This window comes from Phyllobates terribilis, unplaced genomic scaffold (assembly GCF_046119375.1).
Source record: "Phyllobates terribilis strain yellow unplaced genomic scaffold, ASM4611937v1 Scaffold_11__3_contigs__length_659146591, whole genome shotgun sequence".
NCBI lineage: Eukaryota > Metazoa > Chordata > Amphibia > Anura > Dendrobatidae > Phyllobates > Phyllobates terribilis.
The window spans coordinates 352,034,725-352,059,572 of NW_027362771.1; the positions used below are offsets into that span (position 1 = coordinate 352,034,725).

At 43.5% G+C, this 24,848-nt stretch overlaps 1 long non-coding RNA gene across 2 annotated transcripts in view; it reads left to right on the forward strand.

The window, feature by feature from the left end:
* Window positions 1–24,848, forward strand: part of LOC141166316 (uncharacterized) — a 51,279-nt gene that overhangs the window by 18,824 nt on the left and 7,607 nt on the right. The window contains exons 2-5 of one of the 2 annotated variants that reach the window (XR_012251277.1): window positions 13,556–13,608; window positions 19,281–19,391; window positions 20,258–20,342; window positions 22,086–22,175. This is a non-coding gene — a long non-coding RNA (uncharacterized lncRNA). Of the gene's footprint in view, window positions 1–13,555; window positions 13,609–19,280; window positions 19,392–20,257; window positions 20,343–22,085; window positions 22,176–24,848 lie in introns of those variants that run through there. The other variant, XR_012251276.1, reaches the window with a different exon arrangement.

A 24,848-nucleotide genomic window follows, 5' to 3' on the forward strand; every position in this document is an offset into this window, starting at 1 on the left:
TTAACTACATAAATAGTAAAAAACTAAAAAATGATAGTGTTGGCCCCCTTAAAAAATAGTCTGGGTGAAATGGTGGATGAGGATGAGAATAATGCCAATATACTAAATTATTTTTTTCAACAGTTTTTACACAAGAAAATCGCATGACAGAAAACATGATCAGTAATAACAAAAATTCTCCATTAAATGTCACTTGCTTAACCCAGCAGGAAGTACAGCGGCATCTAAAAATCAATAAAGTTGACAAATCCCCGGGCCTGGATGGGATACACCCGCGAGTATTGCAGGAATTAATAGTCATAGACCATTATTTTTAATCTTTAAAGATTCCATAATAACAGGGTCTGTACCACAGGACTGTCGTATAGCAAATGTGGTGCCAATATTCAAAAGGGGGACAAAAACCAAACTTGGAAATTATAGGATATTAAGCTTAACCTCAACAGTGGCTAAAATCCTGGAGGGTTTTCTAAGAGATGCTATAATAGAGTATCTGAAGAAGAATAACCTCATGACCCAATATCAACATGGGTTTACGAGGGACCCTTCCTGTCAAACTAATCTGATCAACTTTTTTGAAGAGGTAAGTTCCGGACTGGACCAAGGAAATGCTGTGGATGTTGTGTATATGGACTTTTGAAAAGCTTTTGATATGGTTCCACACAAAATGTTGATACATAAAATTAGAACAATGGGGATAGGGGAAAATGTATTTATGTGGGTTAAGAACTGGCTCAGTGATAGGAAACAAAGGGTGGTTATTAATGGAACACACTCAGACTGGGTCACAGTTATCAGTGGGGTACCACAGGGGTCTGTATTGAGCCCGCTTGTTTTTCACATATTTATTAATGACCTTGTAGGGGGCATACAGAGTAGTATTTCAATATTTGCAGATGACACTAAACTCTGCAGGGTAATCAATACAGAGGAGGACAATTTTATATTACAGGTGGATCTATGTAAACTAGAAGCTTGGGCTGATAAATGGCAAATGAGCTTTAATAGGGATAAATGTAAGGTAATGCACTTGGGCAGAGGAAATAAAATGTATAATTATATGCTTAATTGTAAAACACTGGGCAAAACTGTCACTGAAAAAGACCTGGGTGTATTGGTGGACGACAAGCTCACTGTTGGTGGCCAGTGTCAGGCAGCTGCTGCAAAGGGAAATAAAATAATGGAATGCGTTAAAAGAGGCATAGATGCTAATGAGGAGAACATAATTTTACCGCTGTACAAGACACTAGTGCGACCACATTTAGAATACTGTGTACAGTTCTGGTCTCCGGTGAATAAGAAAGACATAGCTGAACTAGAGTGGGTGCAGAGAAGAGCAACCAAGGTTATTAGAGGACTGGGGTTCTGCAATACTAAGACAGGTTATTACACTTGGGGTTATTTAGCTATTTTAATATTACAGGTTATATCTACTATATTCCTTGATAGGGCGTTGATCCAGGGAACCAGTCTGATTGCCGTATGGAGTCAGGAAGGAATTTTTTTTCCCCAAAGTGGAGCTTAGTGTTTGCCACATGGGTTTTTTTGGCCTTCCTCTGGATCAACATGTTAGGCTATGGGTTGAACTAAATGGACTTAGTAACATAGTTTTTAAGGTTGAATTAAGACTATGTTACTATGTTTTCCAAACTCAGATTCATATAACAGACTACCAGATAGAGAAGTGTGATTCATCACTCCATAGAACAAGTTTCTACTGCTGCAGAGTCCTGTGGCTGATATCATTACACCACTTCATCTGACTCTTGGCATTGTGCTTGGTGATGTACGGCTTGCATGCAGCTGCTACAACCCCTGGCAAAAATTATGGAATCACCAGGCTCAGAGGATGCTCATTCAGCTGTTTAATGTTGTTGAAAAAAAGCAGATCACAGACATGGCACAAAACTAAAGTAATTTCAAATGGCAACTTTAGGGCTTTAAGAAACACAAAGAAATCAAGATTAAAAATGTGGTACTCAATAAGGGTAAATTTTTTTCAGACCGAACAGAGGGAAAAAATGATGGAATCACCCTGAAATTTTAATTTCCAAAACTAACACCTGCATCAAATTAGATCTGCTCATTAGTCTGCATCTAAAAAGGAGTGATCACACCTTGGAGAGCTGTTGCACCAAGTGGACTGACATGAATCGTGGCTCCAACACGAGAGATGTCAATTGAAACAAAGGAGAGGATTATCAAACTCTTAAAAGAAGGTAAATCATCACGCAATGTTGCAAAAGATGTTGGTTGTTCACAGTCAGCTGTGTCTAAAATCTGGACCAAATACAAACAACATGGGAAGGTTGTTAAAGGTAAACATACTGGTAGACCAAGGAAGACATCAAAGCGTCAAGACCGGAAACTTAAAGCAATATGTCTCCAAAACAGGAAATGCACAACAAAACAAATGAACGAATGGGAGGAAACTGGAGTCAATGTCTGTGACCGAACTGTAAGAAACCGCCTAGAGGAAATGGGATTTACATACAGAAAAGCTAAACAAAAGCCATCATTAACACCTAAACAGAAAAAACAAGGTTACAATGGGCTAAGGAAAAGCAATCATGGACTGTGGATGACTGGATGAAAGTCATATTCAGTGATGAATCGCGAATCTGCATTGGGCAAGGTGATGATGCTGGAACTTTTGTTTGGTGCCGTTCCAATGAGATTTATAAAGATGACTGCATGAAGAGAACATGCAAATTTCCATAGTCATTGATGATATGGGGCTGCATGTCAGGTACAGGCACTGGGGAGATGTCTCATTACATCTTCAATAAATGCCCAAGTTTACATTGATATTTTGGACAGTTTTTTATCCCATCAATTGAAAGGATGTTTGGGGATGATGACATCATTTTTCAAGGTGATAATGCATCCTGCCATAGAGCAAAAACTGTGAAAACATTCCTTGAAATAAGACACATAAGGTCAATGTCATGGCCTGCAAATAGTCTGGATCTCAATCCAATTGAAAATCTTTGGTGGAAGTTGAAGAAAATGGTCCATGACAAGGCTCCAACCTGCAAATCTGATCTGGCAACAGCAATCAGAGAACGTTGGAGCCAGATTGATGAGTACTGTTTGTCATTCATTAAGTCCATGCCTCCGAGACTGAGTTATTAAAGCCAGAGGTGGTGCAAAAAAAATACTAGTGATGTATTGGAGTGTTCTTTTGTGTGTTTGTTTTTCATGATTCCATAATTTTTTCCTCAGAATTGAGTGATTCCATAATTTTTGCCAGGGGATGTAGTACCTGGAAACCCATGCCATGAAGCTACTGGGGCAAAGATTTTGTGCTGATGTTCATGACAAAGGAGTTTTAGACTCTGGAGTTATGGACTCAGCAGAGCGTTGGTGATTTTTATCGATCCACCATGTGCCAGCACATGGTGACACCGCTCTGTAACTCTACGTGGTCTCCTCTTCGTGGCTGAGTGCCTGTAGTTCCTAACTGCTTCCACTTTTTAATAATATCATACACAGATGATTGCTTGTGGAATATTTAGGAACAAAGAACTTTTACAAACTGAGTTGTTACAATGTTGACCTCCTATTACAGGACCAGATTTGAATTCAGTGAACTCTTTAGAATAATGCATTCACATATGTTTATATGTAAACTCTGACTACATAACTACTGGCTGGATTTCATACGCCTGCAGCCATGGAACTGAATGAAAACTCTGAATTCAATGATTTAAAGGTGTATCACAATAGTTTTGTCCAAAGAGATATATAGAAGTACTCGTATATACAATCAGTTTATCATACTGTAAAGCGTTAGAAGTTTTGCACTCCTAATTAGAAGATGTAGTGCACAGAAGGAATAGCAATAAGATTCAGATAGAAAACCTTTGGCACTGTAGATATGACACTTGAGATGCAGAGTGAATTTACTAGTACTTTTATTCACAACAGATATACTGTGGGTACGGAAAGTATTCAGACCTCTTTAAAATTTTCACTCTTTGTTTCATTGCAGCCATTTGGTAAATTCTAAAAAGTTCATTTTTTCTGATTAAAGTACACTCTGCAGCCCATCTTGACTAACAAAAACAGAAATGTAGAAATTTTTGCAAATTTATTAAAAAAGAAAAACTGAAATATCACATGGTCATAAGTATTCAGACCCTTTGCTCAGACACTCATATTTAAGTCACATGCTGTCCATTTCCTTGTGATCCTCCTTGAGATGTTTCTACTCCTTCATTGGAGTCCAGCTGTGTTTAATTAAACTGATAGGACTTGATTTGGAAAGGCACACACCTGTCTATATAAGACCTCACAGCTCACAGTGCATGTCAGACCAAATGAGAATCTTGAGCTCAAAGGAACTGCCCAAGGAGCTCAGAGACAGAATTGTGGCAAGGCACAGATCTGGCCAAGGTTACAAAAGAATTTCTACATTACTCAAGGTTCCTAAGAGCACAGTGGCCTGCATGATCCTTAAATGGAAGAAGTTTGGGACCACCAGAAGTCTTCCTAGACCTGCCGTCCAGCCAAACTGAGCAATTGTGGGAGAAGAGCCTTGGTGAGAGAGGTAAAGAAGAACCCCAAGATCACTGTGGCTGAGCTCCAGAGATGCAGTAGGGAGATAGGAGAAAGTTCCGCAAAGTCAAGCTGCCATCCACCAGTCAGGCTTTTATGGCAGAGTGGCCCGACGGAAGCCTTTCCTCAGTGCAAGACATATGAAAGCCCGCATAGAGTTTGCTCAAAAACACATGAAGGACTCTCCGACTATGAGAAATAAGATTCTCTGGTCTGATGAGACAAAGATAGAACTTTTTGGTGATAATTCTAAGCGGTATGTGTGGGAAAAAAACAGGCACTGCTCATCACCTGCCTAACACAATCCCAACAGTGAAACATGTTGGTGGCAGCATCATGCTATGGGGGTGTTTTTCAGCTGCAGGGACAAGACGACAGGTTGCAATTGAAGGAAACATGAATGCGGCCAAGTACAGAGATATCCTGGATGAAAACTTCTTCCAGAGTGCTCTGGACCTCAGATTTGGCCGAAGGTTCACCTTCCAGCAAGACAATGACCTTAAGAACACAGCTAAAACAACAAAGGAGTGGCTTCAGAACAACTCTGTGACCATTCTTGACTGGCCCAGCCAGAGCCCTGACCTAAACCCAATTGGTCATCTCTGGAGAGACCTGAAAATGGCTGTTCATCAACGTTCACCATCCAACTTGACGGAACTGGAGAGGATCTGCAAGGAAGAATGGCAGAGGATCCCCAAATCCAGGTGTGAAAAACTTGTTGCATCATTCCCAAGAAGACTCATGACAGTGCTAGCTCAAAAGGGTGCTTCTACTCAATACTGAGAAAGGATCTGAATACTTATGACCATGCGATATTTCAGTTTTTCTTTTTTACTAAATTTGCAAAAATTTCTACATTTGTTTTTTTTTTTTTTCAGTCAAGATGGGGTGCAGAGTGTACTTTAATGAGAAAAAAAATGAACTTTTTTGAACTTACCAAATGGCTGCAATGAAACAAAGAGTTAAAAATTTAAAGGGGTCTGAATACTTTCCGTACCCACTGTATAGTTTATCATACACGTCTCTTCTTTTAAAGCTTTAACCTTATTCATTATATTTTCAATTAAACACTTTATTATTAATATCTAATGTTGGAAGAAATACATTGATCAAGTGATATGTAAAATTAGACTAAGAACGGAGTGGTAATGGTGGACATTAGGACCCAGCGCTCTCATGAGCAACATAGCTGAGCTCAACATGCCTTCCAGACACTGGTGGACTAAACCTACACATATATGGTATTACAGAGATCTCCCCTCCTTTATCACTGGCACCAGGGATTTTATGTGACTGTAACTGGAGGTTGCTATGACCATTACACATGCAGCCTTACAAGGTTGGTTTTATTTTGTCACATTTTGCATTCAGTGACTCACTCCTTCCTACTTTATTGCTGATGTTTAGGAATACAGGGACAACTTGCATAGTGACATGCATCTTGTGACAAAGTCACTGGCAAAGTACTAGAGGGGAGATATGTAGCACTGAGATTGATAGCTGCAGTAATTGTACATAGGAAAAAGGTTCCAGCACACAAGTGAGCTAAACAGCCATCTTTGGTGCTGGGATGATTGAACACATATAGAGAGGGAGGAACTCTGAGGATATAATTCACAGCCTTTCAGAGCATTTGGTGTGGGGAGGGCCTGGAGGTGAAAGCTCTGAGCTGTTTGTTTTCACACGTGCTGGATGTATGGAGATTGCAGGTCTCCTGGTTTGAATCCCTTTGTTAAAGGACATGAAAGCTGGACTCTAAGCCAGGTGGGCTGGCTAACCAGCACTATTGTATGGACTTGTTATTTTATGTTTACCCTTCTGCCAGACAAAAGCTGTATTTATGTTTTCTGGTGACGTGGTTTATGAAGATTGCAATAAATCAGCCGCACTTTAAATAGAAACGGTTCCTGTGTCTGCCTCTTTAAGAAGCCGAGAGAGTCGATTTACCACAATCTGTACATGACACGGATAAGATGGTGTTTTTTTCCTACAGATGGCTGTGATCTCACCTGTACTATAGTGACGGAATACATCAGCCGCCCATGAGACGACAGCTGCAGTCATGCAGAATGAGGGGATAGCACTTATGTTATCAGGCATCAGCCACAACATGTGAGAACCACTCATATTTTTAAAGGGAACACACAAGTCCACCATGTACGAGGGTGTGTCTTCAATAAGCAATCACAGATCCTCTCGCTCCAATTAGAAGGGGTTTTACATCGCAAACAGTAGTAAAGGGCGCAATGTGCCGCATAGCAGCATTGGTGATGCCAGACTGCTGTCATTCAGGTGACGCACAATGGAGCTCTGATTCCTGATCTACAAGCTGCAGGGATATAGACTCATAGAAGAAAAAAGCGATCAAGATCACCCAAAAGAATGTTTCTCAATATAAAAGACAAATTTTATTGTATGAATATAAAATGCAAAATGTAATACACATGCTTGACAAAAATGGTGCAAATACATACACTATAAAAAATCCATCGTAATGTAGGACCGATGGGGTCCATTCTGTGAGATTCACAACAGCTCAGTGCCCATGTGCACTGTCATTAAATGACCCACCTAGCCATACTAGAGTCCAAGTAAATGTACAAGTATTTAAAGATGTCCAGGAAAATAATACTGGTCTATAGTAAACAGTTCATTGAATGGTCACCAAATAGTTAAGCATCAAACTATCCACAAGAGATAGATGTATGAACAATTAATTCATACCTGGACACAGGACCATATGGTGTGGGAGCTCACAAGGGGGCCACGCGTCCACCCCAACGCGCGTTTTGGCACTGCCTTCCGGAGGCGTAAACCATCTCAGGAGGTGTGTCTCTTTAAATGATAGCCCAGTCAATGGGTGAAGATGGGAGGACCATGAGTGACGCACGTAGCGTCGCGGTTGCCGTGGCCACCCGGTACGTCGGCGTCATGCGGCGGATCACGCGAAAGTCACGTGGGCCCATGTGACTCTGCAGGTCCTTGCAGGTAGACGCCGAAGACCACGGGGCGCTGTGCCAGCCCGTGAAGCGCATGCGTACAGATCCTATCGGCCACAAACACTGTCCCAGAGCTCAAAGAATGCAGTACATAAACAGCATACCCCCATATGTTACATGTCACCTTTACCACAACTCATACAATGCGATCTGAAGGTCAGTTTAGCAATACATTTAAATCTGTATAATAATACATCATATAAAACACAATATATCAGATATGTTATAATTAATAGAAAAGTTTCATACATTAACCATCCCAAAGACCACATGTACATACTTTATAATGTCTTCATTCATATATATATAGATAGTTACCATATCAGTGTACAGACAATAGCTTACATATAATAAAAGTGACAAACATCACAACCACTACAGTCCTCACTCCTAAATTATCCATACATGTGATGTAGTCATTATGGGGTCCGAAATATATATATAATCATGCACTACATCCCACAAGAATGTAAGTGTCCCTATAGGGGAACATGTGCGCACCCACAAATATAGACAGAATATCATAGACAGGAGGTGTCCACGCCTGGCATGACAAAACCCCAAAGGAGTCCGTACATGACTCGACGTGGACACCCCCTGCACTGCATGAGACACCTGGCCAAACTGCAATGGATAATCTCTCATACAATGGGTACAAAAAAAATTATTACAATATCAACGGGTCAGAAAGCCAATCGATGCACAGTAAGGCACTTGTCATTCCCAGATCAAGTGAATTTTCCTCTCCACCCATGGTCGAAGATAAAAGGCATCAGAAGAGATGTAACTAGGTCACATCCATCCCAAGAAGATTTAGCAACAAATATAGATGGATACACACTGTGAAAAATAAAATCAAAATTAAAAACAATTTAAAAAACAATATAGATGTATGTTGCAGGCAGAGAGGGATCAGATAAAAGGGACAAAACTGAGGTTCTCGTTCAATCCATTTGTATGTACCGTACCTAAATTCCAAATCCATCGTGACTGTAGTTGAGCTAAACGCTGACTAAGTTTTCCTCCACGAATTCCGTACTTAAGTAAATCAATCCCTCTGATCTTTAATAGGGAACTATCACAGCCATGACATAGCTTGAAGTGTCGTTGTATTGTCCTGAGTGTGGAAGTGTCCATGCTGTCGGTGGCTGCCAAAACACCCAACACATGTTCCCTTACTCTCCCTTTCAATTGGCGCGTAGTTAGGCCAATGTAGATTAGTCCACAAGGACAAGTGGCATAGTAGATGACATAGCGTGAGGTACAGGTGATGCGGCTCCTGATTTCATATATCTTAGTGCCAGCTGCATTAGTGAAGGTATTCACTCTTTGCACATTAGGGCAGGCAACACATCGACCGCAAGGAAAGCTTCCACACAGGACTTGAGACACCCAAAATTGTAGTCACGGATTCAGTCTGGTAATGACTGTGTATCAGTTGGTCCCGTAGATTTTTGGAGTGACGTACAGTGATAGATGGACGATCAGGAAGAATTTTTGACAGCGTGGGATCTGTCAATAAAATTGGCCACACCTTGCTCAAGCATTCCCTCATACGTCCAAACTGCCCATGGTAATTTGTTATGAATCTCACTTTGTCCTCCATCTATCTTGGGGCTCTTTTTTTTATATAATAATTCATGTCGACTAGAGTATTTGGCACGATGATATGCTCTTTTTACCATGCGTCTGCTATAGCCCCTTTCGTAGAATCTATTTTTCAGGTCTTCTGACTGTCTAACAAATTCCATGTCGTCAGAGCAAATCCTATGCAAACGTAGGAATTGGCCTGTTGGTATAGCCTGAATCATGTGAGGGGGATGAGAGGTTGTCGCATGGAGTAGCATATTTGTAGAAGTGTCTTTCCTATAGATACTAGTCTGTAAGAAATTATTTTGATCCCTAGTAAGGGTCACATCTAAGAAATTAATTACATTTCTATCCCACGTAAATGTGATAAAAATGTTCATATCATTCTTCTTGAGGGATTCCATGAACTCAAATAAAGCTTCAACAGTACCCTGCCAGATATGTGAGCTATTGTCTGTACACTGATATGGTAACTATCTATATTTATATGAATGAAGACATTATAAAGTATGTACATGTTGTTTTTGGGTTGGTTAATGTATGAAACTTTTCTATTAATTATAACATCTGATATATTGTGTTTTATATGATAATGTATTATTATCCAGATTTAAATGTATTGCTAAACTGACCTTCAGATCGCATTGTATGAGTTGTGGTAAAGGTGACATGTAACTTGGGCGGGTATGCCGTTTATGTACTGCATTCTTTGAGCACTGGGATAGTGTTTGGGGCCAATAGGACCTGAACGCATGCGCTTCGCGGGTTGGCACAGCGCCCCGTGGTCTTCGGCGTCTACCTACAAGGACCTGCGGAGTCACATGGGCCCAAGTGACTTCCGCGCGATGCGCCGAATGACGCCGTCATGGGTCGCCCTGGCAACCGCAACGCTACATGCGTCACTCATGGTCCTCCCATCTTCACCCATTGGCTGGGCTATCATTTAAAGAGACACACCTCCTGAGTTGGTTTACGCCCCCTGAAGAAGGCAGCGCCGAAACGCGCGTTGGGGTGGACGCGTGGCCCCCCTGTGAGCTCCCACACCATATGGTCCTGTGTCCAGGTATGAATTAATTGTTCATACATCTATCTCTTGTGGATAGTTTGATGCTTAACTATTTGGTGACCATTCAATGAACTGTTTACTATAGACCAGTATTATTTTCCTGGACTCTAGTATGGCTTGGTGGGTCACTTAATGACAGTGCACATGGCCACTGAGCTGTTGTGATTCTCACAGAACGGACCCCGTCGGTCCTACATTACGATGGATTTTTTATAGTGTATGTATTTGCACCATTTTTGTCAAGTATGTGTATTACATTTTGTATTTTATATTCATACAATAAAATTTGTCTTTTATATTGAGAAACATTCTTTTGGGTGATCTTGATCGCTTTTTTCTTCTATGAGTCTATATGGGTGGCGATTTACCCTTATTAGCATCCTCAGGTGTGAGTTATTTTGTCTCATTTAATATGCACCAGTTGAGAATTATAAGTAAGCTGCAGGGATATAGCAGAGCACATCCCATTTATAGACTGATGCGATCTGCTGATGAACAATAGAAGACAGCTACAGCACATCTAGCATCTCTGCTTAGCATTTGGGGCAATCTCCTGTGTCCTTTCCCTTGTTTAGTACTGGTTCAGCACCACAGTGATGGGCTGCTCTCCTCTGGGCACTACAGTCCTAGATTCGGCACCAAACCGGTGGGCAGCTCTCCTCTGGGCACTACATTCCTAGATTCAGCACCACACCGATGGGCAGCTCTCCTCTGGGCAGTACAGTCCTAGATTCAGCACCATAGTGGTGGCCAGCTCTCCTCTGGGCAGTACAGTCCTGGACTCAGCACCACACCAATGGGCAGCTCTCCTCTGGGCAGTACAGTCCTGGATTCAGCACCACACCGATGGGCAGCTCTGATCTGGGCAGCACAGTCTAGATTCAGCACCACGTAAGTGAGCAGCTGGTCAGCTGGACATTATAGTCAAATTTTGGTGCAACACCACGGAGGGCAGTGCCATCCAGATTCAGCATGACACTAGTGGACTTCTTTGGTGCCTCTGGCTGCAACAGTTTCAGCACTTCTGCCTAGGACAGCTCCAGCTTCACTTCTACCTTGAAGAAAATGTCCTTCTCCTCTTGCCCCTCTCTGATATCCTCAATTATAAACCAATGCACTGGTTATTGGCACAAGAATAAGTCAGCGACTGAATCCAAGTATACAGCAGGATTGGACAAGGCTATTTGTATTGGTGTGAAATGGCTCTTAAGCATGTAATTTGCTTCTGTGCCCTTATTAGAGTGATATGTTTTATTCATGGACTTCCTAAACCAGAAAGTAGCCAAGGTAAACTTACTCTTAAATATGCAATTAATGCTATAATTTAGCATCGCTTAGATAGTGTTTATGGGCCAGATTATAAGCAGTTATTATAAGCAATTATTATAGCAATTATAAACCAGATCCTGTGTGCTAGAAATGTGTATTGCCCTCTAGAAAGAAGACAGAATGTACAGTACAGACTAAAAGTTTGGACACACCTTCTCATTTAAAGTTTTTTCCGTATTTTCATGACTGTGAAAATTGTACATTCATACTGAAGGCATCAAAACTATGAATTAACACATGTGGAATTGTATACTTAACAAAAAAGTGTGAAACAACTGAAAATATGTCTTCTATTCTAGGTTCTTCAAAGTAGCCACCTTTTGCTTGGATGACTGCTTTGTACACTCTTGGCATTCTCTTGATGAGGTTCAAGAGGTAGTCACCGGAAATGGTTTTCACTTCACATGTGTGTCCTGTCAGGTTTAATAAGTGGGATTTCTTGCCTTATAAATGGGGTTGGGACCATCAGTTGTGTTGTGCAGAAGTCAGGTGGATACACAGCTGATAGTCCTACTGAATAGACTGTTAGAATTTGTATTATGGCAAGAAAAAAGCAGCTAAGTAAAGAAAATCAAGTGGCCATCATTACTTTAAGAAATGAAGGTCAGTCAGTCTGAAAAATTGGGCAAACTTTGAAAGTGTTCCCAAGTGCAGTTGCAAAAACCATCAAGCGTTACAACGAAACTGGCTCACATGAGGACCGCCCCAGGAAAGGAAGACCAAGAGTCACCTCTGCTTTTGAGGATAAGTTTATCCAAGTCACCAGCCTCAGAAATCGCAGGTTAACAGCAGCTCAGATTAGAGACCAGGTCAATGCCACACAGAGTTCTAGCAGCAGGCACATCTCTACAATAACTGTTAAGAGGAGACTTTGTGCAGCTTGCCTTCATGGTAAAATAGCTGCTAGGAAACCACTGCTAAGGACAGGCAACAAGCAGAAGAGACTTGTTTGGGCTAAAGAACACAAGGAATGGACATTTGACCAGTGGAAATCTGTGCTTTGTTCTGATGAGTTCAAATTTGAGATCTTTGGTTCCAACCACCATGTCTTTGTGCGACGCAGAAAAGGTGAACCGATGGACTCTACATGCCTGGTGAAGCATGGAGGAGGAGGAGTGATGGTGTGGTGGTGCTTTGCTGGTGACACTGTTGGGGATTTATTCAAAATTGAAGGCATACTGAACCAGCATGGCTACCACAGCATCTTGCAGCGGCATGCTATTCCATCCGGTTTGCGTTTAGTTGGACCATCATTTATTTTTCAACAGGACAATGACCCCAAACACACCTCCAGGCTGTGTAAGGGCTACTTGACCAAAAAGGAGAGTGATGGGGTGCTACGCCAGATGACCTGGCCTCCACAGTCACCAGACCTGGACCCAATCGAGATGGTTTGGGGTGAGCTGGACCGCAGAGTAAAGGCAAAAGGGCCAACAAGTGCTAAGCATTTCTGGGAACTCCTTCAAGATTGTTGGAAGACCATTTCCGTTGACTACCACTTGAAGCTCATCAAGAGAATGCCAAGAGTGTGCAAAGCAGTAATCAAAGCAAAAGGTGGCTACTTTGAAGAACCTAGAATATAAGACATATTTTCAGTTGTTTCACACTTTTTTGTTAAGTATATAATTCCACATGTGTTAATTCATAGTTTTGATGCCTTCAGTGTGAATGTACAATTTTCATAGTCATGAAAATACAGAAAAATCTTTAAATGAGAAGGTGTGTCCAAACTTTTGGTCTGTACTGTATATGGGGAGAATGCAGCTGACATGTTCACTGTAACCCAACGATTAAAGTAATTTAACTAAATCCATCTTCACAAATCAACTCTTAAAGGAATAAAGCACCTTTTTTTTAGAAAGCAGTCTTAGTAACGTGTAGTTGTGTATTTAGGATTATTCTTCTATAGTTTATGTTTAGTAATTATTCCTGAATTTATTCATATTTAATTTACATATATAAACTCGGCGATGAGTTAATTGTAATATTTCTGCCTCTTTATCCCTTCTAGACAAGGCGCTGCATAATAGAGCATTAAGTGTAGAGAGACCACTGGAAAAACAGGCAAGTTTCCAGACTTTTACATGGTTTACTGCATTTTGTGCAGAGAATTTATAGAAAACATTTCCAAACAGATGTGTTGTGCTTAGTGGGCTGCCGATAATTATTTAATAATATCATATAATGTGTACTGTAACTGTTAATAAATTACCATAATTATTGTACAACCTTGATCGATTCTAAAACAGATGGACTAATATGTCATGCAACAGATGCACAGACTACACTACTATCGGACACAGTAATATTCTTGCAAACAAACACTTGTATTTAGGAGCATAGATACTTTGGGTAGTGGGATCTATTAGCTTGCCGAAGCAGATACAGTAAACAGAGGAACACGTAAAGGTAAAATGTATTAACCTCAGGCATTCATTGCTAATGAGACTTCTTTTATTATAAATCATACTGTAAATGTATTTCTTTTTATAACTACCTCTAATAACCAATTTAATAGCATAGATTTTTCCCAATTTAGTAGTGATGAGCGAGCGTGCTCACTTCTGCTCTGTACTCGCCCGAGCATCTCACTGCTCAGCGCTCCGCGACTACTTCCGAAATGCTCGGCCGGGAGCTCGAGTCCCTGCCCCGCATGTTTGGCGCTGTTTTAACAGTGAATAAACATGCAGAGATTGCCTGCCACTCACTGTAATGCCGTAGCCATGTTGGTTGTGGCATTACAGTGACTGGCTGGCTGCATAGCGTTATCGGGTCTATATTAGACTCTGTGACCCTATGCACGTCACAGTCTACCCTTCAGACAGTCAGAGTAGGGAGAGGTGCTGCTTAGCTAGGGAGAGAATTGGCAGTTTATTAGTTAGGTATAAATATTCCACATCTACTGCAATAAATATATATATATATATATATACACACACAATTGAACTAACAGTCCTTCTAAGGATTAATCCAGCTGCATATATTATTCCTGGTGATAGTAGGAGTTAGGGAGGCAGAGTTTGAGGACAGTGTATACAACAGAAAAGGAGCAAGTTCTGTCTTCTGCTGTTACAGATATCCATAGCCCTAGAAATCAGGGCTACTTTTTTATTTCTTTTGCTCTTAATCCTGATTATTTATATCTATATCGCCACTGCCTAAAACTGTGGTCATCAGACGTGATCCGATATTACTGCCGTAATAATCGTCACTTTTTTTGGAGCGTGCCAAATATCACACTTCATTGAAAATGGGCAAGGGACGGGGAAGTGGATGTGATGCTAATGGTGCACGCAGAGGCCGAGCCCTTTGGCAAGATTAAACTGTGCCTGCTGAGGGAGCACAACAAACACCCACATCATGTCGAACTACATTCCGGTCCAAATTCTAGGGGGCCGCGGAACACCACTCTTGAAGCCAGAGCAGTGTGAAAAGGTTGTTGGTTGGATAGCAGATAATGCTTCCAGTCAGTTTGCCACCACCACCACCACCCTGTCTTCCACACGGTCCAGTCTCAGTAGCCGTGAGTCTGGACTACATATTCCTCACCCTGTTCCTCCTTTCTCCCAGCATGCCGAGTGCCCAGAGACAAGTGATCCCAAACTAGGACACTCTGAAGAGCTGTTCACTTTTCCATTTATAGATTCGGGCCTCTTGCCCAGCCCACTTCATGTAGTGATGCCCAAATATTTGAGCAGCCACAGTCACATGAAGGTGACTGTGGGAAAGTGCAATTAGTGTTGCAAGAGGTGAATGATGATGATGAGACACAATTGCCAGCAAGTCAGGAGGAGGCCCAGGATGCGTACGTGGAAGACGAGGTGGTGGACAATGAAGCCACTGACACAACCTGGCAAGGTGACATGCATAGCGAGGACAGCAACACAGGGGGCGAGGGAGGCGTAGCACCACAACAGGCAGGACACACGGTGGGCAACTGTTCCCCGGAACACCAACACAAAGGAAGTTGCCAGTCCAACTGTTAGGTCTTCCAGAGTCTTGCTCTTTTTTAAAGACTGTTCAGATAACCCCAAAAAGGCCATTTGCAACATCTGCCACGCCAGCATCAGCAGGGACAGCAAAACTACCAGCCTAACCACCACCAGCATGCTCAGGCACATGACAGCAAAGCACCCGATTAGTTGGGTCGAACACCAGGGTCCAGGATCAGTGTCTTCGGGTAACACCATTGCCTGTTGTGCGTGCACGCCAATCCTCTATCCATGGTGCAGGCGAAGATTCCTCCCGCCCTGCACCTGTCGTTGCTCACTCGCAACCACCACTCGCAACCACGTCCTTGTCCCAGCGCAGCGTTCAGTTGTCCCTACCTCTGTCCTTTCTGAACTGTGGGGCATTGGCTGCATATTTGCGCTTGCTTTCAGAGCTAAACTACCATATTTCTAGACTGCTTGCACTTGAAATGTTGCCTTTTAGGCTCGTGGAGAAGGAATCTTTCCGCAACCTCATGGCAGCGGCCATCGCTTGGTACTCTGTCCCCAGACACCACTATTTCTCCTGGTTTGTCATCCCCGCCTTACACAAGCAAGTGTCCCAGAACATTACCCGTGCCCTCAACAACGCAGTTACGGGGAAGGTCTACCTAACCACAGACACATGGACAAGTGCTTGTGGGCTGGGACGGTACATCTCGCTGACGGCACACTGGGTTAATATAGTGGAAGCCGGCACCCAGTCGGACCCTGGGATGGATCACGTCCTCCCAACGCCGAGGATTGCTGGACCTGGGTCAATCAGGGTCACCCCCACATTCCACAGCTCCTGCTCCTCCTCCTCTTCAGCCTCCATCTTTGAAATGACCACATCAGTTGGAAGCTGGAAGCACTGCAGCGCTGCATCGGCCAAGTGACAACAGGCTGTGCTGAAGCTAATGTGCTTAGGGGCCAAACCTCACACCGCTGCAGAGTTGTTGATTTGACAGCTGTAACAGAGCAGGCAGATCTGTGGCTGTCACCACTGAACCTACAGCCAGGCATGGTCATGTGTGACAATGGCTGGAACCTGATGGCGGCTCTGAAGCTAGGCAAGCTTGCACATGTACCATGACTGGTCCATGTGCTCAACCTAGTGGTTCAGTGGTTTCTCAAAACCTACCCAGATCTGCATGATTTGCTTGTGAAAGTACGCTGCGTGTGTGCCCATTTCTGAAAGTCTCCTACAGCTTCCGCCGCCCTCGATGTGCTTCACCAGCGTTTGCAGCTTCCAGCTCACCGACTGGTGTGTGATGTCACCATGCATTGGAACTCAATGATGCATATGTTGGGAAGCATTTGTGAGCAGCAGAGGGCAGTACCAGATTCAACATGCCCGTCAGTATTCAGGTCAGCCTCCGCATATAAGAGCTGATGAGTGGGCATGGAAGTCTGACATCTGTGCCGTCCTCCAAAACTTTGAGGACTCCACGAAGATGGTGAGCGGCGATGACACCATAATTGGCGTCACCATATCGCTTTTCTGTGTACTGAAACACTCGCTGCTCACAATTAAAGAGGAGGCGTTGCCGGCAGAGCACGATGAGATGGAGCAAGGAACCATACAGAGTGATGCCACACAGCCCAGCCTCATCTCATCTCAACTCGGATTGGGTGATTATGAGAAGGAGGAGGAGGAATAGGAACTGTTTTCCTGTGCTACAGACAGTCCTATCCACACAACAGTCATACCGTCTGTTCAGCGTGGATGGCCTGAGGAGAGGGAGAATGAGGAGGAGGATGAAGAGGAGGAGAGCATGGACAGTCGTCTTCTTGGTCAGGACAGGGATGACTTGGCTGTTGGCAGTCTGGCACACATGGCTGAGTTTGTTACACTGCCTTTCCCATGACCCTCACGTTGTACACATTTTGACCGACCGTAATTACTGGTTGGTCACACTTCTAGACCCACGCCACAAGGAGAACTTTCTATTTCTCCTTCCCGTGGTGGAGAGGTTTAATAAAATGTTGCAGTACCAGAAGGCCCTTGTTGAGGAATTAAAAAAAATTCCCATCTGAAAACGCTGGTGACAGAGGTCACAGTTCCTTGGACAACCAAGGAGTACAGGCGAGGGAGACACAAATATGATGCAGAAGTGGCAGGGGAACACTGTCAAAGGTGTGGGACAGTTTTCTCAGACCCTCCCAGCGCCCAGGACCTGATGCGTGGGGTATTCTGATAAGGAGGGAAAAGTTTTGGAAGATGCTGAAGGAGTACCTTGCCGACCGTACCAATGTCCTTCGTGATTCCTCTGTGCCTTATAACTATTGGGTAACCAAGCTGGACATGGGGCATGAACTGGCTCTCTATGCCTTGGAGGTCCTGGCCAGCCTGCCGCTCGCGTTTTATCAGAGCGGGTTTTTAGTGCCACCGGGGGCATTATAACTGATAGGCGCATCCACCTATCAACTGAAAATGCCAACAGGCTGACTCATCAAAACGAACAAGGGCTGGATTGGGCCAGACTTCTCAACACCATCGGATGATAGCAGCAGAATATAAACTCAAATCCAGTGGCATTTTTGGGGGGTCTATTCCCATGCACCTCTTCAAACCCAGACATGGGTATACGCTTCTTGATTTTGTCTATTTTCTGTTGTCCTCCTCCTTCTCCTCCTCATCCTCCACCACCATATCACCAGGGTGACTGTGATGCAACACCCACATAATTTTTTTTAAGGGTGTTTATGATGCCCGTAGGAAATTTTTTTAGAGGTCTACCTCTAACATTCTGTATGTTATATAGAATGTTCATGTATGTTTTTCAGCCCATGAACTTAGTGCATGGGCATTACCAGTTTGGAGACCCACTCCTTAACAATGGTAACAATTTTTTTAATGAGGCCCTCCTTGACGTCTCTTCAAAGGGGGTATTGGAGTGCGTCCTAATTTTTGGCAGCCCTCGAACTTGCTGCATATGCAATAACAGTAGATGGAGACCCACTCCTTAATAATTGGAACAACAAAGCATAGCCGGCTGATGGCCCTCTAACAATAGTAAGAGCTACCTGATGGCCTTGAAAAAATAGGCTTTGTGACTTTCACAGTCCCTCCTTCATAAATGATGTGTCTAATCATGTCTCACACCACATGGCCAGATAAGGTGTTAAAATGACATTTACGGGTGAATGTATTTTTCACCGTTGAAAGCAATGCAAAAGTGCAAAAACGCATAAAAAACACTACATGTGAACATAGCCCAAGGTATGGAGGAGCATTTTTGGTTTTGGTTATTTATTTTGCCTTATATAGAAGTAATTACCCTGGAAAGAATGTTCCTTAACATTTTTTCCATTTTAGCTTAAAAGTGACGTAATACTCTGACAACATGTTCACAGCAGTGACCTGGGAGTCAGAGATGCTTCCAGGGGTCTTCCCCATGCTGTTCCTATATCATTTTGACACTTTTCCCATCGATTTGGCCAATTTTTCCAGGGGGCCGCCGGAAAAATGTTCAAGTTTGCCATTGACTTACATTGGGCTTGTTGCTCGGGTCGAGCACCCGAGCATTATGATTTGCTCGACTCGAGCAATGAGTACCCGAGCATTCTAGTGCTCGCTCATCACTACTATTTAGGTTACTATTTTATGAATGGAATTGAATGCCTAATTGAGTTTAAGTTTAAGCACTCAGCATTAATGAAGGAGACATTAAGTGCAGCTCTCCAGAAATTACATAATTAGATGGCTGAAAGTAGGTCAGAAATTTATTCTTTTAGATGATCCCTATGGGCTTCACCAATTAGATGGAACTCCACTCACTGCAGAAGTTCTTGTTCAGAAGATTGCTAAGAGAATATATGAAGAGAATGACAGAGGAGTTTTTGACAAGATTGTTTCCAAGCTCCTAAACGTTGGTAGGTGAAGATTTTTCATACCTACAAATTATCAATTAACCAGTTATTCCCTGCAGAAAATATTGGAACATTTCCTTGTAATTTATTCAGGGGGGTCACCCAGAAGGTAAATTAATTTTAGCTCGCTCAGATATGTTTGTCACGGAGGCAGTAACCCATTTTGGCCTTGTCCTTGATGATGTAAAGTTTGCATGCAGAAAAACTCATACTGTAGGTCTCTGTAGAAATTGAAGCCACAATGATGACTGGCTGCAAACTTTCTCTAATTTTCATTTTATTTTAGATTGATTGAAGTAACAAAAAATCTGTTGCATAATGCAGTTTCTAAAAAACTTTTCTAATTGCATATACTTACACAGTAATGTGTGATAAGTGAGAATTATGCAATGCATGCAGTAGACCTTTGTTTTCTAGATGTCTGTACATATCTATATATAGGTATACATTTAAATGTACAGTAAATTGTTTGTGCAGTTAACCCCTTCACGACCTTGGCTGCATTCATACGTCCAGTTCGCCTGGTACTTACCAACCTTGGACGTATGTATACATGCAGGCGATTTTGCGCGCACAGAGGTTGTGTGCGTGCGATCGCCGCCGGATGTCAGTTGATTCTGACAGCAGACACCCGGCACCAGGAGCGGTACCCACACCGCTCCCGGTGCTTTAATCCCCTAAAAGCTGCGGTCAATATCGATTGCAGCATTTAGAGAATAGGCAGAAGGAGGAAGCCCCCTCTGCCCTCCGATTGGCGCCCCACGACGTCATCGCATGGGCCCGATCGTTGTAATGATGACCCGACATTGTCATGACGACATCCAGGTCTCTAGAGCTAGCAAACTTGCTACATCATTATTTTTTTCTAGATCAGATCAGCACCATGGTCACCTCTGCCTGGATATTATGACATCATGAAGCAGCCGCTCACCCAGAACTTCTTAGCTACTTAAGGTGGGTACTTATGAATACGTCCTGGTATTCATTGATCTCTTCCCTTGGTTGCCTGAAGCTTGGGCAGTGACCAAAATTAACGCAAAAGGAAAAATAAAAAAATTGAAAAGTGAGGTGGTTTGCAGATATGGAGTGTCCAAACCATAGAGAGTGACAGAGGCAGACACTTCACTTGAAAACTGATGAAACAGATCACGGCAACTCTGGGGATCGAACAGGCTTTCCATGTTCCCTATCAATCCCAAAGTAGTGGGAAGCTGGAACGCCTTAAAATAGTTGTCCACTACTATTTAAAATAGCCCAATTTGTTTTTATGATGAAAAGCAGCTTCTTTCTAATTACCACCCACTGCTGTTTCTGCCTGTGAGCTGCGCTATCACTGGCTGCTCACAGGCAGCATGTGACCCCCCCCCTCCCCCGCTAACCTATCATCATCTCAGGTTTGGCCTATCATCACCTTGCACCCTCATCAGGTTTGGCATATCATCACCTCGCGCCCTCATCAGGTTTGGCCTATAATCATCTCTCGCCCTCATCACGTTTGGCCTATTATCATCTCGCGCCCTCATCACGTTTGGCCTATCAGCATCTTGCGCCCTCATCAGGCTTGACCTATCATCATCTCAGGTTTGGCCTATTATCCTCTCGCGCCCGCATCAGATTAAGCCTATCATTATCTCGCACCCTCATCAGGATTGGCCCATCATCATCACTTGCCCTCATCAGGTTTGGCATATCATCGTCTTGCGACCCTCAACAGGTTTGGCCTATCATCATCTTGCACTCTCATCAAGTTTGGCCTATCATCATATAGCGCCCTCATCACGTTTGGCCTATTATCATCTCGTGCCCTCATCAGGATTGGCCTACCATCATCTCACGCCCTCATCAGTCTTGGCCTATCATCATCACTCGCCCTCATCAGTCTTGGCCTATCATCATCTCTCGCCCTCATCAGGTTTGGTATGTCATGACTTCTCGCCCTCATCACGTTTAGCCTACCATCATACCGTGCCTTCATCATGTTTGGACTATCATCATCTCGCGCCCTTATTAGATTGGGCCTACCATCATATCACGCCCTGGTCAGGATTGTACAAACAACGACCAACATATCTTAAGGAAACAATGGCTGAAACCTCGGTAAATCCAGAGTCAGCCAGAATAGTCTCATATAGCATTTAGAACAGAAAAAAACATGAGTACAAAGTGGCATAAAAAGTTAAAGTTTTATTTAGTCAATCTGTAAATAACTTACATTAATATATTAACATATGTCACCAAATACTGTATACACCAGCTGAGGTAATATTTGTTGGTGACATATGTTTGATTTTCGGTGATTGCCTGTGCTATTACGGGCCGATGTGCGCCTGCGCCGCTGCCCCCCGACTTCCGCGCATGGATTTGGCTATCTTTATCCCCTGTGTGTGGTCTCCGGATGCGTGACCGCACGTGCTGGAGATGCATACAGGGGGCGTGACGGCCATTATCCATGGGGCCGAACGGGTTTGGTACTGCCACGCATGCGCCGCTTCAGGCCTTCATTTGATCCTGATTTGCATGATGATGTTCAGTATTCATGGGGCAGAGCGGGTTTAAAACTACCACGCATGCTCCGTCTAAGATCCTTATTTATCTTGAGCTATGTGTTTCAATCACATGACGCACCATGTGACCAATTGTGGGTGTATTTATAAATGTCCTGTTCATTCTCTTTCATTTACCTGTCTCTTGATGAAGCTTTTTACAAGCGAAACATGCGTCGAGACACCTTTGCCACCTGTCCTCCGTGTCACCCTGGACACCATATACAATTGTGGTAAGCATCTGGTAAACCTGGGTTTGGTTTAAACATTTTTATGTGCTCCACTTCTAATATACAGCCTTATTCTATCCAGTATATCTCTAGAAAGATACCACACTATGTATATGGACTCTATCTTTTTAGCTTGGGTATGATATGCCTTTGCAGGTAGGACTGCTTTTTTCTTCCAGCACATTGCACTTTGTCATGTATTACATTAATATATCCATAATATAAATATATGTTATTTACAGATTGACTAAATAAAACTTGAACTTTTTATACCATTTTGTACTCATGTTTTTTTCTGTTCCTCATCAGGATTGGCCTACCATCATCTCGTACCCTCATCAGGTTTGGCCTATCATCATCTCGCACCCAAATCAGGTTTGGCCAATCATCATCTGAAGCCATCATCAGGTTTGGACTACCATCATCTCGCACCCTCATCAGGTTTGGACTACCATCATCTCGCATCCTCATCAGGTTTGGACTACCATCATCTCGCGCCCTCATCAGGTTTGGACTACCATCATCTCGCGCCCTCATCAGGTTAGGTCTACCATCATTTCGCACTCTCATCGAGATTGGCCTATCATCATTTCGCTCTCTCATCGAGATTGGCCTATCATCCTTTCGCTCTCTCATCAAGATTGGCCTATCATCATTTCGCTCTCTCATCAAGATTGGCCTATCATCATTTCGCTCTCTCATCAAGATTGGCCTAACATCATCTCGCTCTCTCATCAGATTTGGCCTACCATAATCTCGCACCCTCATCAGATTTGGCTTATCATCATCTCGCACCCTCATCAGATTTGGCCTGCCATCATCTCGAGCCCTCATCAGGTTTGCCCTACCATCATCTCACGCCCCCTCATCAGGTTTGGCTTATCATTTCACGCCCTCAGCAGGTTTGGCCTACCATCATCTCGAGGCCTCATCAGGTTTGACCTATCATCATTTTGCACCCTCGTCAGATTTGGCCTACCATCATCTTGCGCCCTCATCAGATTTTTCCTATCATCATCTCAGGTTTGGCATATCATCATCTCGCGCCATCATCAGGTTTGGCCTACCATCATCTCGAGCCCTCATCAGGTTTGTCCTATCATCTCATGCCCTCATCTGGTTTGGCTTATCTTGCGCCCCCATCAGGTTTGACCTATCATCATTTCGCACCCTCATCAGATTTGGCGTATTACCATCTCAGGTTTGGCATATCATCATCTTGTGTCCTCATCAGGTATGGACTATCATCATTTCGCTCCATCATCAGGTTTGACCAATCATCATCTGGAGCCATCATCAGATTTGGCCTACCATCATCTCGCACCCTCATCAGATTTGGCCTACCATCATCTGGAGCCCTCATCAGGTTTGGCCTATCATCTGGAGCCTTCATCAGGTTTGGACTACCATCATCTCGCGCCCTCATCAGGTTTGGCCTATCATCTCGCTTCCTCATCAGGTTTGGCTTATCATTTCACGCCCTTATCAGATTTGGCCTACCTTCATCTCAGGCTTGGCCTTCCATCATCTCTTGCCCTCATCAGGATTAGCCTACCATCATCTCGTGCCCTCATCAGGTTTGGCTTATCATCATCTCGCGCCCCCATCAGGTTTGACCTATCATCATCTCAGGTTTGGCATATCATCATCTCGCGCCCTCATCAGGTATGGCCTATCATCATCTCGCGCCCTCATCAGGATTGGCCTAACATCATCTCACGCCCTCATCAGGTTTTGCCTATCATCATCTCGCGCCCCCATCAGGCCAAACCTGAGATGATGATAGGCCAAACCTGATGGGGGCGCGAGATGATGATAGGCCAAACCTGATGAGGGCGCTAGATGATAGGATAAACCTGATGAGGGCGTGAGATGATGGTAGACCAAACCTGATGAGAATGCCAGATGATGATAGGCCAAACCTGATGAGAACGTGAGATGATGATAGGATAAACCTGATGAGGGCTTGAGATGATGGTAGGCCAAACCTGATGAGGGTGCGAGATGATGGTAGGCCCAACTTGATGATGGTGCGAGATGATTATATGCTAAACCTGAGATGATGATAGGCAAAACCTGATGGGGGCGCGAGATGATGGTAGGCCAAACCTGAGGAGATGATAGGTTTCGCGCCCCCATCAGATTTGGCCTATCATCTCCTCAGGTTTAGCCTACCATCATCTCGCGCCCCCATCAGGTTTTGCCTATCATCATCTCAGGTTTAGCATATAATCATCTCGCGCCATCATCAAGTTGGGCCTACCATCATCTTGCGCATTGATCAGGTTTGGCCTATCATCATCTCATGCCCCCATCAGGTTTGGCCTATCATCATCTCAGGTTTGGCCTATCATCATCTCGCGCCTTCATCAGGTTTGGCCCACCATGATCTCCACCCTTGTCAGATTTGGCCTATCATAATCTCGCGCCCTCATCAGGTTTGGCCTATCATCATCTCAGGTTTTGCACATGTTTGTGTGAGTGTGTGTGAGCGTGTATGTGTGAGCTTGTCTGAGTGTGTCTGTGTGAGCGTGAGTGTGTGTGTGAGAGTGTGTTTATGTGAGTGTTTGTGTGAGAGCGTTTGTGTGAGTGTCTGGGTGAGTGTGTGTGTTTATGTGACTGTTTGAGTATATTTGTGGGAGTGTGTTTGGGAGTGTTTGTGGGCGTGTATGTGTGAGCATGTTTTT